Below are 18,557 nucleotides of genomic sequence, written 5' to 3'. Positions count from 1 at the left end.
GTCCAGCAGCATTTTTGTTCTCAGGACTAAAAATTAAATATAAGCTATTCTAAATTGAAAGACTATGCTACATTTATGTGAAATTAGGCTCTGAACTGGTCATTTTCTGAGTATTGTATAGACTGAGATCAAGAAAACATATCTGAAGGAAAAAAGGATAATTTGGGTAGTCATAGAGAAGTAACCGGGTTTCTGGTGGCTTCTGATACTCTCTTTCTCCTCCCTGGAAACTGTCTACATTCCTCCTTTCCTGTTGTGAAAATGAGAAATTCCTAAATGTGTGTAGTCACCAACTGCTAATGTACGTATCAGAATTATCTCATTTTTGTTTATTTCAAGCCAGTTTCTTTTTCGTACCATGCCATAAAGCATCACATAAAGAATGCATCTGGTTCGACCATTACTACATGCTCAGCAGTGGTAGAAAAAAGTGACTGAGAAATAAACCACTGTGCTTGTATTTGTGCAATTACCTTGTGCAATTACTTGTTGTTTTTCAAGCAGTCTTGCACCTGGTCCAAAATAGTCTACAGTAATGTACTGGTTATGTTTGCCAATGTTGGAATCAGAATTCCTTGGTTTATAGTTAGTTCCTGCAGTTTAACTCCCGTTACTTAATCTCTGTATACTTGAGAGTAAAAGGGGAAAATAACCATACTTATCTCCTAAGATTCTTAAGAAAATTGAATGAGTAGATAGTTAACACATGTAAAATATACCAAAGTGTTATTTGTTGTTATTTTTATCAGATTGTTTTCAAGGGACAGTCTCAGGTTATAGCCAAGAAAGAAGGTATGGCTTCCTTTTTTCTAAGGAAGAAATATAGTTACAGCTATATTAAGGATCTTGTTAATGGTATTAAAAGAGCCAGTTTTCAAACCCAGATTTCATATTGATTACAATTGCCTAGTAATGAAGTTAAGTTTTTAGTCCTATAATTCTACATTGTGGTCATAATGATATTTTCTTGAATTTGTTGACTTCAGAAGTTTCAGGTATTTTTTTATCCCCACCTGCAGATATGTTTATTGATTTTTAGAGAGGAAGGATCCCAGACACAGCCCGACCAGGGATTGACTGCCACCTAGGTAGGTGACCTAACTGGGGATCAATCTCATAACTTTTTGATGTACAGGATGACACTTACGTACCAACTTAGCCACCCACCCAGGTCTAGACGCTTCAGGTATTTCTGATGCCTGTATATTCTAGCAATGGCCAATACTGATGATAGTAGTAATTGATCATAAAACATTGACTTGTTTCAAGTGAAAGTGGCTCTATATGAGGGTGAATTAAAAGGCTCAGTTTTGTGGGGATGGCATTGAGAAGAATCACTTTATTGACAGTACAACTATGCATGTATAGAACTGAGATTAAAAGTTAGATGTGCAATCTCCTGTCACTGTTGGCAGGTCTGATTCCTCACCTCTTTACCTCCCGGGCTGCCACGGGACATTGTTGATAGACCGTTTCCTCATTTCTGAAGGCTTAATATCAGGTGGCATGCCAGGTTTAATCTTTTCCGAAAGTTCATACTTTCTTTGTAGTTCAGCTTGCACATGCTCTCTGGGTGTCACTTCCAAACACCTCATTCAACCAATCGTCTGCTAGCTAGTTGTTTAGCTTTTTGCTCTCATTCTTTCACAATTGCCCAATTAAACAAAATTGAGTTTTACTTTATTTTTTTAATGGCATCTTCAATGTAAAAGACCTCTGTGGTAAGAAGCTTGTCTTATCATTTTATATAACCACCTGAAAGAAGTAAGAACTGTTGAAAATTACTCTAAATATCCACCCAGATATCTGTAACATGTTCTGAAAGATGTACAATAAATTTTAATTCTTTTTAAATTTTTAGACTGCTTCACCATTGATGTTATATTTCAGATTTAGAGCTCCTGATTATACTTAATTTGCATTCAATAAATATTCAATATATTTGGGGTGGTTAAGTGATTAATTTGCAGGCAGGCAGGCAGGAAGGAAGGAAGGAAGGAAGGAGGGAAGGAAATATGGAAGAGAAGGAAAGAAAGATGGAAACAGGAAGGAAAAAGAAGAAAAATCCCTGCATAAAGAACAACACAATCTGAAGCGACAAAATTATTACCATTCTTCATTGTGTCCATTTGTTAGATTATTTAGCTGAGCACTATTGTTTTCTACTCGTGTTCCTGATGATGAGACCACGAGTGTTCTAATTTCACTGGTCATGACTTTGACAGAAACGCTTCTTGAATTGCCAAGGGCGCATGCAGAGGGGAGCATTTTCATGACAGACCACTTTACAGTTCTCGAATTAAAACTGCATTCGCAGGATGTAGCCTTGCTTCACTTTCCAGAATCAGAGAGACAAATGTATGGAGTTCTGCAATCAGTATCAAATTACTCTAGATGCTAATACAATGCACAATTTCTTCCTGAGTTCTGATACATGGGCTATTATTTTATTCTTGAGCTTCTTTAAAATTGTGGTTGACCTTTTATTATAGCTGGTCTTTGGCCTGGATAACTGTAATAATGTACATTCATTTGGACAATCCCTGAAACCTCATTGGCCACCCCAGGACTGAGACCTTCTCTTAATTATGCCACTATCTTTCTCAAGGACTGAAGTGAACCCCAACTATCCTTTGATGTTTCCAATATACATATTCAAGTAACTGGTAATTGGGAATCTTTCTCCTATTCTCAATTACACAATGGGCATTCTCCTTACATGTTCCACTCTACCAGAGCCCATATATAAACTGCACAGTAGAACTTAATATATGACAAATATCTAAAATCATCTTGTTGCAATGTTCTGTCAGTTAAATGAAAACAGACAAACAAAAAAAAAACACAACTAACAGGCACAGTATAACATAACATAGAAAATAATTCACAGAAAGCTCCTAAAGCCCTGTGGGAAAATTTAGAATCAAGCAGGAGAACAAAAAGACACCAAATTTTGTGGCTTCTAAAAGGCTTCAAAGGAGGTATGTAAGTCATCCTTATGGTAGACTGAGTTACAAAGAAGGGAATTTTGAGTAAAAAGTAACAAAAACGTTGAGAAAACATTAATAAGAAGAAAAGTCAAGCAAGTTTAATAATAGTAGATATAGTGGGGTTGTCAAAACTAGTATAGCATACAGAGATTTCAGGTTAAATCAAGACCTGAAATAAGTTGGCAGCCCATTTGTGGGTAATTTTGCACATCTGATTTTAATTTGAAATCACAGGTCAGTCGCTTTCTTCTAGTCCTCATTCATAATTGAAATATAATCTACTGTAATTGAAGATTACATGCAAACTTCTTAAAAATGTAGGTAAAAACAGAAACACGGTTGAAGCAGCAGGGGGTCTTTTCCCATGCCCTCAATGCTGCAAGTGATGTCCGAGGAGTACCGTGACAGAGAGCCACATGGCTTCACAAAAAGTCATTTGACAATCATGCATTTAATACTGAGAGACCTTCAACTGATTTTGAGCAGAGTCGGCCAAAGAGTAGCAGCTTCTTTTTCCCTTTTTTCTATATTTTAAAATATATTTTATTGATTACGCAATTACAGTTGTCCCATTTCCCCCTTAATTCCCCTCCCCTTACACACCCCCTCCCACCAGCATCCCCCCCCCTTTAGTTCATGTCCATGGGTCATACATATAAGTTCTTTGGCTTCTACATTTTCTATACTATTTTCACCTTCCCCCTGTCTATTTTCTATCTACCATCTATGCTACTTATTCTCTGTACCTTTTCCTCCTCTTTCCTCCTCTCACTCCCCTGTTGATAATCCGCCATGTGATCTCCATTTCTGTGGTTCTGTTTCTGTTCTAGTTGTTTGCTTAGTTGGCTTTTGTTTTTGTTTTAGATGTGGTTGTTAATAACTGAGTTTGCCATCATTTTACTGTTCATATTTCATCTTATTTTTCTTAGATAAGTCCCTATAACATTTCACATAACAATAAGTGATGATGAACTCCTCTAACTTGACCTTATCTGAGAAGCACTTTATTGCCCTTCTATTCTAAATGAAAGCTTTGCTGGATAGAGTAATCTTGGATATAGGTCCTTGCCTTTCATGACTTGGAATACTTCTTTCCAGGCCCTTCTTGACTATAAGGTCTCTTTTGAGATATCAGCAGACAGTCTTATAGGAACTCCTTTTTAGGTAATTGTCTTCTTTTATCTTGCTGCTTCTAAGATTCTCTCCTTATTTTTAGTCTTGGGTAATGTAATTGTGATGTACCTTGGTGTGTTCCTCCTTGGATTCAACTTCTTTGGGACCCTCTGAGCTTCCTGGATTTTCTGGAAGTCTATTTCCTTTGCCAGATTGGGGGAGTTCTAACTCCTTGGTTGTCAGACTTCCATACAGTTCAATTTCCTGTCATTCTGGTTGTTTGTTTTTAAATTGTTGTTATTCTTCTTCTGCTTGAAGAAGCACATGGTGAGGAGGCACGTGGTGAGGAGGCACACCATGTCTACCTACACTTCCATCATGGCCAGAAGTCTTCTTTTTTCTTTTTAAGCTCCCAGCAGAAATGTGAATAAAGCATGGGGCAGTGACTTTATGTTAAATGAAGCACAGTCCTGGCTACAAAATGAAAACCAGTATTTCTTTTGCATACCTGCCTTTATAGTTAAAGGAAAGATGTCTTCAGACAATTTTTAGAAATGCGTAATGATTTTAATCAAATCCTTTCACATGGAGTGTTTGCTAGCGATTTTAAAACTCATGTGAACACAGGCTTGAGCTCAGGCTTTTCATAGCATAAAAATGTACCTGTTATTCAATGCTGCCTCTTTCTTTTGAAAAAGGATGAAATAGAATGCCAAAAGATCTGGTGTAACTGATGGAAGCATTAGACAATAGCTGTGCAATTACCATGGATACCTTTGCAATACTACCAGAACCAAAGTTGCCAATTTCCTTGGTGAAAAATAGTGCACCCATACACAGAATCGGTTAAAATACATGGTTAGTTCAAATCCATAAATACATAGGGTAACAAGCATCAGCTTTGACCTTTACATTATGAAAGTAGTTTGAAGAAGGAGGATGTGAGAAAAAGCATAAGAAAGAAAAGTTGAAGTCCTTTAGTTATGGAAACAAAGTTGCAGGGGTATCAATGACAGAAACGGTTTGTGGAGGATGTGAAGGAATGACAGGCTTTGCATAAATACGATGCAGTCAGAAATGAGCAGCTTCATGTTGGTCTCATTCATAAAGGGAAAGACACAACATAAACATTTCCTCCTGTTATCAGAGGACCACACTAGACAAGGTTAAAGAATCCCGAACACCAGCTTTGTATCTGGTGAGAGAAAGCTAGTGTAGTAGATAGATAGATAGATACATAGATAATGAAATCATAATCCTCCAAAGTTTGCTATGTACGGCTGTGTACTTTACTTTCTGTTAATTTGTTGTTACTTAATTGCACAATACTTTAACTTGCTGGGAAACATCAACCAAGAACCAATGTAACTTCGATGTCACTAGTTATTGAGAGAGCAATCTGGTGTGAGCTCATTGTTTCATAGAAACACAAACCATAAAATCAGATGGGATATATAACATGATACATGCTGATTCATTTTCCTGATTTCTGCGATTATATCCACCAAAAATTTTATACAGTTAAATTAAATGATAAGTGTGAGTTTCACATATAAATAAATGTTGGATTTCTCTAGTATTTGCAGAAACCACTTTCTAATTCATGTGATATTGAGTACTTAGTCTCTTTTAGCCTCAAGTTTTATATGATGAAATGGGGGAAATAATGCCAATAATACGTCAAAGTAATAGAACTATATTTCTAAAAAAATGTGGTACATTTACACAATGAAATACTACACAGCAGAAAGAAAGAAGGAATTCCTACCCATTGTGACAGCATGGATGGAACTGAAGAGGATTATGCTAAATTAAATGAATCAGGCATTGAAAAACAAATGCCATATGATCTCATCTATAAGTGGAATTTAAACAAAAAACATACAAGCCAGCAAAATTGAACCAGAGACATTGAAATGAAAGAACAAACTGACAGTAACTAGAGGGGAGGGGGGAGGGGGATAACAGGGGAGAGAAGGGGAAGGGTCAAGTCAAGGAAGATGTATAAAGGACCCATGGACAAGGACAAGGGGGAAGATTGAATGTGGGAGGCGGGGGGTGGGTAGTAAAGGGAAAAGTGATGGGGGGAAAATGGGGGCAACTGTAGTTGAACAACAATAAAAAATAAATATATATACACATATATTCTAAATACTTTATTTATCTAGTTTTCAATATTCTATCAATTGCTCTAATGTTCATTTTACAGTGTGTATGCCAAGATTATAAAGGGTCATATTCCTTAGCTCCACTTTACCAATTAGCTTGGAACTCTTTCTATTAGAATCTCAGAATCTGAGTGAGCTACTGACCATTACACAAAGTTATATTGGGTTGGCCTAAAAGTTCAATTAGTGTTTTTTGTATGATGGTTCTAATGGTGCTTAGTTGTCTTTAAGTTAATTTGAAATAGTTTTTGAGATTGTATTGTGACAGCTGTCATATCAGTGTGCATTTTAAAAATGGTGAATTTTTCTATACCCATTTTAATATTGAAGATGGAAGAAAATAAATGACATTTTTGGTATATTATGCTTTATTAATTCAAGAAAGGCAAAACAAAACCGAAATGCAAAAAAAATTGTACAGTGTATGGAGAAGATGCTGTGACTGATCAAACATGTCAAAGTGGTTTGTGAAGTTTCTTGGTACTTTTGATATTTTGGCCAAATGATTATTTGCTGTGGGGCTGCCTTATCCACTGGAAGATGTTTAGCAGCACCCCTGGACTCTATCCACTAGATGCCAATAGCTAGAGACAGTCAACAAACAACAAATAACTAAGTAAATAAAGTTATTGGTGAAAATAAAAATATGTGTCTTTTATTTTACAGAAAATATAAACGAGCATTTGGCCAACCCAATATATTGAGGAACTGTGTGACCCAGGGCCTTGTTGAAGTTCTGGAAGCTGTCCTCATTCCTTAGCCCGTGGCCCCCTCTTCCATCTTCAAAGTCAGCACATATCTTCAAATCTCTCTCTCTCTGATTCTGTCACTAACGCTTCTGCTTCCTTATTCCACGTGCAAAAGTCTGTTATGATTGCATTGGACTCATTGGGATAATCCAGGATAATAACATCTTAAAATTAGATGATTAGAAACTCTAATTTTATGTGCAAACTTAATTCACACTTGGTATGCAACAGAACGTATTTATAGGTCTCCGGGAGTGGGGTGTGCGCATCTAGGGACAGGAGCATCACGGTGTCTACCACGGTGGACTGTCTGAGATTGGACAGACTGTGTGACAATGTAGCTCTTCACAGCAAGGGTGTCAGGAAGGACATAGTATGTCAGGAGGCTTCCCATTTTGTCACAGATCACTTAATTCTTAAGCACAGACAAAGAAAAAAGAAGAAGAAAGAGAACACAGTAAAAATCGTTGGAAACTTTGGTGTATGTGGCTTTAATCCAGATATAATTTATTGTGAAAAAAACGACATGACATCTCTTGCTATAAGTAGAGTGCAACAATTCCAACCTGCTTCTAAAAATTGGGTTCATGACCTCAGCTTTGCCTTCCAATGTGTCTTTCATTTACAGTGCTAAGGAGAGTTCTCAAGTACATTTTGTGGGCTATCTAGTTTTTCAAGGAATTGAGGACATTTTTTTCCTGAAGTTTGGAGAATAAAACACATTGAGATCTTATATCAAAACCAGCTTCCTTGAAAGTATAATACTATGGAAAATTTACTTGGGTAGCTCCATTTTATAAAGGAAATTAAGAAAGATAAAGTAATTTCCTGAGACCAGTGAGCAGTAAGCTGTAGAAATGGCGTTCATTCACAATCTTGCTACAGCAGAATGCATATATTTATACATTTTACTCATATTTCCCCCAAATAGCCTTATTATAAGTAACATGACAAAGCCATTTTAAAGAGTAGACTTGGCCTGGCTGATGTGGCTCAGTTGGTTGGGGTGTCAGCCCATGCCCCAAATGTCGGGGGTTTGATTCCCTGTTGGGGCACATGCCTAGGCTTCAGGTCTGATCAGGTCAGGGCACCCAGGAGACAACCAATTGATGTTTTTCTCTCACATTGATGTTCTTTCTCTCTCTCCCTATCTCTCTATTTCTCCCTTCTCCTTTCTCCCTTTCTAAAAGTAATAAGCATATTTTAAAAAGAATTTTCATCCCTTAGAAAGATTTTTTTATGTCAAATCTTAGGACTCTGTATTTTAACAATTATTGCTGGTACATATTATGCACAGGTATCTTGGAGTACTTTATATTAATCAATGGAGGCTTCCTAATTCCCCCCCCCAAAAAATTCTGCAGAAATAATTCTCTGTATGGCTGCATTTAGAAGGGAAGCTTTAATAAAATTAGGAGGTCAGAAATGTCCAACTGTATCCACTATTTCCAATCTTTCTAAATCTCTGAATTCCAACTGGAAACCCCTCTCCATTGAAGGAAGTAGCCCGGTGCACAGAAAGGGTTTGACACTGTAAAGGTTGCTCTTCCTGCTATGATAGCGCAGCGTTACTTCTAAAATACAGTTTTTTGATACATGGGATCTCCAACGGGCCCCCTCAAAGTTGCACGAAGCCCACTTTCCTAGCTCTGTTAGCCTGTGCCCATGGCCTGTCAGTTTCACTCTTTCCCCACTGTCATGGACAGCGTTGCATTGCCCACTAAAGAAAACAATCCCAAACTACTAAAATTAATGTTCTCTTTATGTTGCTGTCACAAATGAATGGATTTTCAAATAGAAATTATACAAGGAAAATTGCTTTCAGAGCAAGACCACATTCTGCAAGAAAAATGTCATGCCGCTGTTTACTTGTCTGACCAATGCACAGGCTTCTAGAAAATAGAGTTTATTATAGAGAAGGGTGATGGGTCTTTGAAAGACACTACAGCAAGAACACTGTTAGAAAAATGTTGTTTGGTCAACACCAAACAATTACTTGTCAAGGATACTACTGTTGATGAAATGATGTTCCTCTTTAACCTCGATTTTTATGGCTAAATTTTTAAGCAGTTCAGTTTTTATTACCAACAGTAAAATATAACCAAGGCTGTTTAGTTATATTAATTATACATATCAGAGTCCATAGGTATACACTAATTGACATTCCTTAAAGATGTCAACAACACATTTATCTCTTCATGAAAAAATATTTTTGAATAATAAATTAAAATAAATTTTATAATATGGAGATCATTGCAATGTTCTTGCATTAGGGAGAATTTTCTATTTCACATATTTCTCCAGTGATTAACCAGATAAACTTGTTTGGGGTTTATTTTCAGTTTGATAGACAGATAACTTTCACGACGAGATAATCAGATGTGGAGAGCCGAGGTCAAAGGAAAGGGTGGAACAGACATCGGGACAACAACTTGTTTCTATTGAAGGAGTCTAGTTCCACTATTTATAATAAATCACATGTCCCTAGAGCTAAACTAGAACCCTCAGGATGATTTTTTATTTGCCTCTCACATACCTCATATACTTAACTTTATACTTGCATCAAATATTCAGTATGTGTCGGTCACTGTGCTAAATTCTTAAAGGGTTTTATTTTTACAAGAAACTGATAAAGTAGTGCTATAGTTTAACTGTTTCTGTTTCCCCCCACAATGGCACATTTGAGAGGTCATTGGGTCTCAAAGGCTAAGCCCTCACGACTGAGATTAGAAGCATGTAAAAGAGACTCCAGAAAGTTCTGTTGCCCTTCCAGCATGTGCGGACACAGCAAGCAGAAATCAGGAAGCGAGCTCTCAAAAGACACCAAATCTGCCTGTGCCTCGATGATGGACTCTCAGCCTCCAGAACCACTATGATTATATAATAATACACTATTATGTCCTCATAATATCTTTTATAAAGTAAGTTTGTAGGTAAAAGAATACACTCCGTCTGAAGGCCTTGATGGACATTACCAAATTCTTTTCTAGACACCTTGAACTAATTTACATTCCAGTATCCATGCAATACGTTCTACTCTTTATATTTTTAGCTCTTTGGTTCTTATAAATATTTTAGGGTACCTAAATATTTAATAAAAGTCCTATAGAATTTTAGTATTTTGTTTAAAGGAGAGAAGATGAAAACTTACTTATAGCCTTTATAGGTAGAAATTCACTTTTATTCTTTTTTCTTTTTTAAAAATAGTTTATTGTTGTTCAATTACAGTTGTCTGCACTTGGGCCCCACCACTCCCCCCACCCCAGGCAAACCCACCTCACTTCCTTTCTTTTACCTTCCCCTTTGGTTTTGCCCATGTGTCCTTTATAGTTGTTCCTGAAAACTCTTCCCCGAATTGTCTCCCCACCTCTGGCTATTGTTAGACTGTTCTTAATTTCAATGTCTCTGGTTATATTTTGTTTGCGTTTTGCTTTTGTTGCTTATGTTCCAGTTAAAGGTGAAATCATATGGTATTTGTCCCTCACTGCCTGGTTTATGTCACTTAGCATAATGCTCTCCAGTCTCATTCATGCTATAGCAAAAGGTAGGAACTCCTTCTTTCTCTCTGCTGTGTAGTATTCCATTGTGTAAATGTACTACAGTTTTTTGACCCGTTCATTTACTGATGGGCACTTAGGTTGCTTCCAGCACTTGGCTATTGCAAATTGTGCTGCTATGAACATTGGGGTGCATAGGTTCTTTTGAATTGATGTTTCAGGGCTCTTAGGATATAATCCCAGCAGTGGAATTGCTGGATCAAAAGGCAGTTCCATTTTTTGTTTTCTGAAGAAATTCCATACTATTTTCCACGGTGGCTGCACCAGCCTGCATTCCCACCAACAATGTACTAGGGTTCCCTTTTCTCTACATCCTCTCCAACACTCGTTTGTTGGTTAGTTTGTGATGGCCATTCTGCCAGTCTACCTTGCTAAGCTATATTTCACCCCTACTCAAAAGGACTTAAACTGATTGGAAATAAGCTAGATATATTTTAACCAACTATCTGTGAATTAAGTTCATATTGCCTTTTCTTAAAATTTAATTTATAAATGACATTTTCCCCACCTAAAAGTACAACTAACCTTTTAGCCATCTCATACTTGTTCCCAGCATGCTTAGTAAATGTGAAGGTTAGACAGTCATTAAAAAATTAAAAATTTGACGAGACACCAATGCTAACACTATTAACTTAAAATATTATTACTGCAACACTCTTAATTTAAAATATGTGCCAAAGGGTAAATTGCAGGTGCAGCATTCTCTGAAGTGGACCACATTTTTCTACTTGAACAAAACACTAGAGAAAAACAAATTTTAAAAGGCTGTTTTTACACAAACACATGAAGTGGTCAGGTCAAACAGGGCTGACAGAGGGTGACAAATATCAACTCAAGTTGAATTATTTAGTATACCTCATAATTATTGTCCTCCCACGTGCTTGGAAGCTAACTCATTTATCTCAAATTTTGACCTAATTGTATGTATATGAAATGTTACATGTTAACCACATAAAATGTAAATATTGTATCTAGAGGTTGATTTTTTTCTAACAAATGCCTAAATTCTTTAGCCAGCTACATGGGTTACAGATTAATTTAACTATTTATTATCTCTTAGAGTAAGCAGCTATGTAAAATATAACTGTTACATCACTGTTCTCAGGAGCTCATGATAGAGTAGAAAAGGCAGTGGAATGAGTACACAGTCAACAAACAAACAAAACCAAAAATACTCAAATAAAGATAATGATAGACAAAGAACATAATGTTTTCATAATTTGTAAGGAAGTCACCTAAAATAGCCAGCATCTGTAAAATTAGAGATGATCCTGCAAAGTTGCCGATTTATATGAACAAACTTAGTGAGAGTGAGTGCACAGGTTTGTGTGGAGTTGGGAGAAATGTGCATTTAAGGAAGATTGAATACAAGGAACAATTCTCAGAAGAGGAATGCAAAATTTATTATAAATGAAGCTCAAAGTCTGAAAAGTAATATCACTGCAATGCTAAAGCATTAGTTGTGATTTTATCATAAAGCATGCTAATTGGTATAAAAGATTTTGAACAGGTGAATGCCATGAAACTTTTCATTTTAGAAAAATCTCTTAGATAAAATATATAGATAAGAGGAGAGAGTTATCTCTCAACAGATTTGATGACCCAGATGAAATGGATAAATTTCTAGAAACATACAACCTACTGAAACTGAATTATAAAAAAAGGAAATGTGAACAAATCATTAATAAGTAAGGAAATTGAATCAGTGATCAAAATTCCCAAATATATTCATATTTGGATCCCAGGACCAAAGACTTTAATGGCAATCTTTTAAAACTCTTTTAAAGGAATGGAAGAGGAGTGAATATTTATTAATGCATTTTTTTGTATCCTTTTAAAATTTATTCAATTATTTTTAAAGTACAGTTTTCTGTCTATTACTCCCATCCCATCTCACCCTCCTGTGCTCCCCCCTCCCTCCCATTTCCACCCTAATTCTTAGTTGTTGTCCATGTATCCTTTATATTTGTTCCTCTAAATCCCTCCCCTATTTCCCCTGAAATTCCCTCCCCTCTCCACTCTGGTCGCTGTCCCCCTGTTCTCTATTTCAGTGTCTTTGCTTATATCTTTTAACTTTTAACATATGGGCTTCTCTTTCTGAGAAAAGCATGTCAGAAGATTTATTTATTTTTAGTTTCCTGAAATAACTTTTTTCTTTTTTAAAAAATTTTATTTTAATTGTTGTTCAAGTACATTTTCCTGTTTTTCACTCCCATCGCAGCCCATCCCACCAGCCCTCCCCAAATCCCTCTCATTTCCACCCCACCTAGTTTTTGTCCATTTGTCCTTTATACTTGTTCCTGCAAACCCTTCCCCTTTTCCCCTGAAATTCCCTTCCTTATCTCCTCTGGTCTCTGTCAGCCTATTTTCTGTTTCAGTGTCTTTGGTTATATTTTGCTTGCTTGTTTGTTTTGTTGTTTAGCTTCCTGTTAAAGGTGAGATCATATGGCATTTGTCCTTCAACACCTGGCTTATTTCACTCAGCATAATGCTTTCCAGTTCCATCCATGCTGTTGCAAAAGGTAGGAGCTCCTTCTTTCTCTCTGCTGCATAGAATTCCATTGTGTATATGTACCATAGTTTTTTGATCCATTCATTTACTGATGGGCACCTAGGTTGCTTCCAACTCTTGGCTATTGCAAATTGTGCTGCTATGAACATTGGGGTGCATATGTTCTTTGGAACTGGTGTTTTAGGGTTCTTAGGATACAATCCCAGCAGGCCAACAGGACCCTGATACAAAGCCCAAGCAAAGACAGAAAAATAAGTTTATAGGCTGATATGCCTAGTGAACATAGAGGCAAAAATACTTAACAAAATACCAACCAACCAAGTTCAATAATATGATAAAATGATAAAAAATATAAACATGGTAAAATGGGATTCATTCCACATATGCAGAAATGGTACAACATCCACAAAATATTAAATGCAATATACCACATTAACAAAATGAAAGATAAAATTATATCATCTTCTCAATAGATGCCAAAAGCATTTGACAAAATTCAACATTTTTATGGTAAAATGTCTTAACAAGCTGTGTATAAAGGAAATATACTTCAACATAATAAAGATTGTGTATGGCAAGCCTATAGCTAACATCATACTGAACAGTAAAACATTGAAAGCTTTCTCTCTAATACCCAGAACAGCCAGAATGCCCACTCTCACCACTTTCATTCAACATAGTACTGAAAGCTGTATCCAGATCCATTAGTCAATAAATAAATAATACATAGCAACAGAATTGAAGGGAAAGGACGAAGTAAAAATGTCAGTGTGTCTGGAGATAATTAGACAAGCTCAAGTAATACTAAGAATTTAGAATTGATTGGGCTTTAAGACAAGTGAAAGATAAGAGCAATATTCTGCATTTTGCTTAGGAAACCATGTAGGTAGAGAGTCAGTTACATATGGTGGAGAACACAAGAGGAGAAGAAGGTATTGGAGAAAAATATAGTAAGTAAAACCTTGAACATAATAAATATTCTGCTTAAGGATAATCAGATTCAGAAGAAATAAAACACAATAGGGAATATATTAAGAAAGACTGAAAAAATTGATGACTTTTAAAAACTTGCCAGAAAGAACCCTAGAAATAAAACTTGCAATGGTTAAATAACTATATAAGTATCAGAGAATAAACTAATTAGCATATGCATTTAGACAAGTTAGAAATCTGAAAGCTAGATCCAAAAAAAAAATGATCCAGAAAATAGAAAAGGATGAAATAAATGGAACTATGCAAGAAATACTCTTAAACATGGAGGGTAGAGGGAGAACATTCATCTATTTGAAGTTCTAGAATGGGATAATACAGAGACTGTCGAAGCAGTATTAATTCAAGTGACAAAGACTACAAAAGTTTCAGAACTGTTGAAGTGACCAATTGTTACATCCAGGAAATCCAATGTATACCAAGCTGGGCAGTAGAAATATAATAAAACCAGCAAAACTATGTATATCATATGGGACCTACAGAAGACCATGGAAAAAAAAGACATTTTAAAAGTTACCAGAAAATAAAGGTAGAAAATTTACAAGTGAATGACAGCTTGATTGATAATCTTTCAACTGAAGTAATGGAAGCTGGAATACAGAAGGGTAATATTTCAGCAAGCTAAGGAAAAATAAATTTTCCACCTAGACTTCTATAAACAGCAAAGCTATGTTTTATGGATGAAGGCAAAGGCAAAATAAATATTTTCAGAAAACAAATACAATGTTTAAGGTGCTAAAGGAAAATCTTAAATTTTATCTTTTGGGTACATGAAAAATAGTTCCAGATGGGAGATCTGATATGCAAATAGGATGCTGAACATAATGATAATGGTAAATATAGCAGCAGAAGTACCAAATGAATGATGATATGAAATTATAATAATAATATCAGATTGGGGAAAGAGAAAAGACATAGATCAAAATTCTGAACAATAATTGAGTATCAGTTTTGAAGGGGCAGCAGTTATACTGTCAACAGGTGAGTAAAAATGTTGCTAATTTTAAACTTTCTCTGATTAAATGTTCATGTTAAAATAGCTAGGGTTATCAGGAGAATATCAAGTTAAGAGTATCAAACTTTTTTAAAAAGTAAGAAGAATAAATGAGATGAGGAAAAAAGGAAAGGAACCCTTCAATTTGTAAAAGTGAAAGCTGAGAAATAAGAGAAAGTGGTCAACAGCAAATACCTAATAAAATGGTAGAAACAACACCAAACAAACCAGAAACAATGTTACTGTAAATGCAATAATCTTTCCAATTCTATCAGTAAAGTTGCAAACAGAACACGTATGAGGATTTCAGGAGGGTTTATTTAAAATGGAGAATTAAATGATTTTATATTAGCATGGGAAAGCACAAGAATAGTATTATTTATTTGAAGTTAATATCATTGGAACTATTATTATTTCTTACTCCGAAGATCTAGGGATGGAAACAGTTCAAAGACAGGGTTGTTGAGGAGGGCTCCTTGAGTCAAGTTTAAGTTGATCTTTCAAAGAGAAAGCCAAGCCAGTAACCATCTTGACTTTGTTCTCCTCATTCCACTATGATCTTGTGGGCTCCACATTTGCTGGTTCAACTAGAAGCCAGTGTTCAAAGGAACCTGTTAATGGACTTTGCAAAGATCATCTTCCCAAGATTGGAAGTGGGAGGAGAGAATGGAAAGTAGATCTGAACAGGCAAAAGAACTGTCATGTCAATTTTTAAAAATGTATAACTATTTTTCTGCACTTGTTAACTATTCTTTCTTAGAAAACATTGTTTTAATATTTAAATAATGGTATTGGTATATATTACAGCAAAAAATATTAAAGTAGTTTTGTAGAATCCATCTACAAAATTGAATGCCCAAAATTGGAATCCATTTGAAAATGCAGACATGGCTGGATTAAAAGTATAAAGATCTTCCCTGGCCAGTGCGGCACAGTTGGTTGGGTGTCATCCTGCAAACAGGCCACCAGTTTGATTCCCAGTCAGGTCACGTGCCTGAGTTGCAGGTTTGGTCTCCACTCGGGGTGTGTGCAGGAGGCAACCGATCCATGTTTTTTTCTCACACTGATGCTTCTCTCTCTTTTTTCTCCCTCCCTTCCCCTTTCTCTAGAATCAGTAAGAGGTGGGAAAAAGTAAAATCGTCTGTTTGACATTTCAATATGCCTCATAGTAACCGCCAACAAAACAGATTCCTTGATCAGAGGTCCAACAAAGAGCAGTTTTGGCTAATCTCTAAAGGACAGTGAATCCTTTCTAGTTCAATGAGATGACATTAAGAACATTACTTCCTTTGCTATCTCTGACTCTGCGTGATCTCTGCTGCTGAAAGAACACATGGCAGATGCTCACGTGTGGCTGGTAGTTGTGGCAGGTGTACTGTCTATTCCTTGCTGTCAGGTGAGGTTATTCAAAACCATGGGGTCCTAATATTGCTGGTGACCAAGGAGAATAAAGGAAAAATCCAAACCTGGTGAATCTGAGGACATGATTGATATCTAAGCACCATGTCTGATTGGAATGATGGAATGGTGCCCAGTATTCTTTCAATAAAGTTGGAATAGCAGCAAGATACCCTAGATATCCTTAGAAAAGATGGTGGGTATTCAAAAACCCGTTAGTTCAGAATGTTTTATGTTTCCAACATAAAGATGTATTTATTTGTTTATTTATTTGTTTGTTTATTATGTTGAGAGGGTCCTTCTCCATCAGGAGAGTGTTTGAATGTTATGCCAGTGACATTTTCTTTCTCTGTCCTTGCTTACTTGGACACACTGACCAAGATTTATTGAAAGGGCTTGAACTTTCATACTTGTATACTATTGGCTGGATACATTCATGGCTTTAGTGTTTAGTTTCATTGGCCACCAAGAGAAACTTCCTGTAATCGAATCCTGTCCACCTCAGAATAGTCACTGGGAGTCTTCACAAAGACCCCAATTAATACAGAAGGTGACACAACATGGGTTCACGTAGGCTGCTTATCCACTGGTAGACACATGGCAATATCCACATATGTGGATCATGGTAATGCCCACATATGTGTGCAAGCCACTGCACCATATGGGTCTCTCAGCCTGGTTTGTTTATAGTGCTCATCAGGGACACCCCAAAATTATACTAGCAACAAAAATTTCCTTTAATTAGTGTTCTGAATATATTAGGTTTCTGCATTAGTTTGCTAGAGGTACATCCTGGTGGTTTAAACTACAGGAATTAATTTTCTCACAGTTCTGGGGGATAGAAGTCCAAAATTAAAGTATCAGCAGGCGTGGTTTCTCTGAGGTGTCTCTCCTTGGTTTGCAGATGGCTGGCTGCCTTCTCCCTCTGTTCTCACCTGGCCTTTGGCCTGCGGTTGTGCATCTTGGTGCCTCTTTCCTGCCGTATGAGTACACCAGGTGTTAATTGATTAGGATCTTGCCCTTGCTCTTAAGACCTCATATAGCCGAAGTCATCTCTTTAAAAGGCTCAATCTCCAAATACATCACATTGTGAGTTAGTATCTTAACATGAATTTTGGAGGACACAGTTCTGTCCATAATAGTTCCAGTAACTTCTAATTTTTAATCTCTATGGCAAAGAGCTGACTTTTTGTGTGAGATATAAGAAGGACATAAAATAAGTCTTTATTATATCTGTTGCCCAAGGAATGAATATTTGACTGACCATAACCAAAGATAACCTAATTAATTGTGTATTAATCAAGAACATTCAAGGCATTTCTTCTTCAAGTACTACCATAGCCAGGGGAAAAAAATAAACCCAGATTCCTATATACTTTTGCATACAATTATTGGGTCAATTTATTTCTTGACAGGGTTTGTCTCTGCTGGACAATCTCAGTGAAGTTGGGCTCTGTAAATTCTCCCTTAAGATTAATCTCTCTCTAACTGGTTGAGGAGTCAGACATAAATGAAACAAAAAAAAATCACATGAAACACTTCTATTGAAATATCTGAATATACTTTGAACTGAACTGGAGGGCTATGAGAATAGAGAACTCAGAAAATGTCTAGCTTTCCAATTGCATATCAGGATAGACCAGAGATGCTTGGGAGGAGCTACAGACCCTCTCACACTGGGCTTTGTGCTCTGAAGCTGCACTGAATCAGAGGCAGGGGAAGGTGAGGCCAATCTGAAGGGTCTTAGCTACAATTAGCTACAGTCTACAGGTGACAAATCACAAAGTTCTGTGGACATTTGCACTGATGCAATTTTCTCATTTTCTAGCTCTTAAATAAACACAGCTCCTTCATCCATGAGTCCTGCTTGTGACCAATTCCACTCCATTCAGTGAGCTGCTTATTGAAGCTCAGAAATACATGACTTGGAGCTGCATTCTTCAACTCTTGAAAATAAGCTGGTTTCCATCAGCATGGAGTCTGCAGCGCCCACGGCCAGCCTGCCCTCTGACCCGGCCACCACCTGCAGCCCTGTGGCTACTACACATTATGCATGACATAGTCAGTACTCCTGACTGTGATTTTA

The sequence above is a fragment of the Sturnira hondurensis genome, unplaced genomic scaffold, assembly GCF_014824575.4.
Source record: "Sturnira hondurensis isolate 20B ecotype Veracruz unplaced genomic scaffold, ASM1482457v3 Scaffold0000780, whole genome shotgun sequence".
Classification (NCBI taxonomy): Eukaryota; Metazoa; Chordata; class Mammalia; order Chiroptera; family Phyllostomidae; genus Sturnira; species Sturnira hondurensis.
This window is presented reverse-complemented; position numbering follows the sequence as displayed.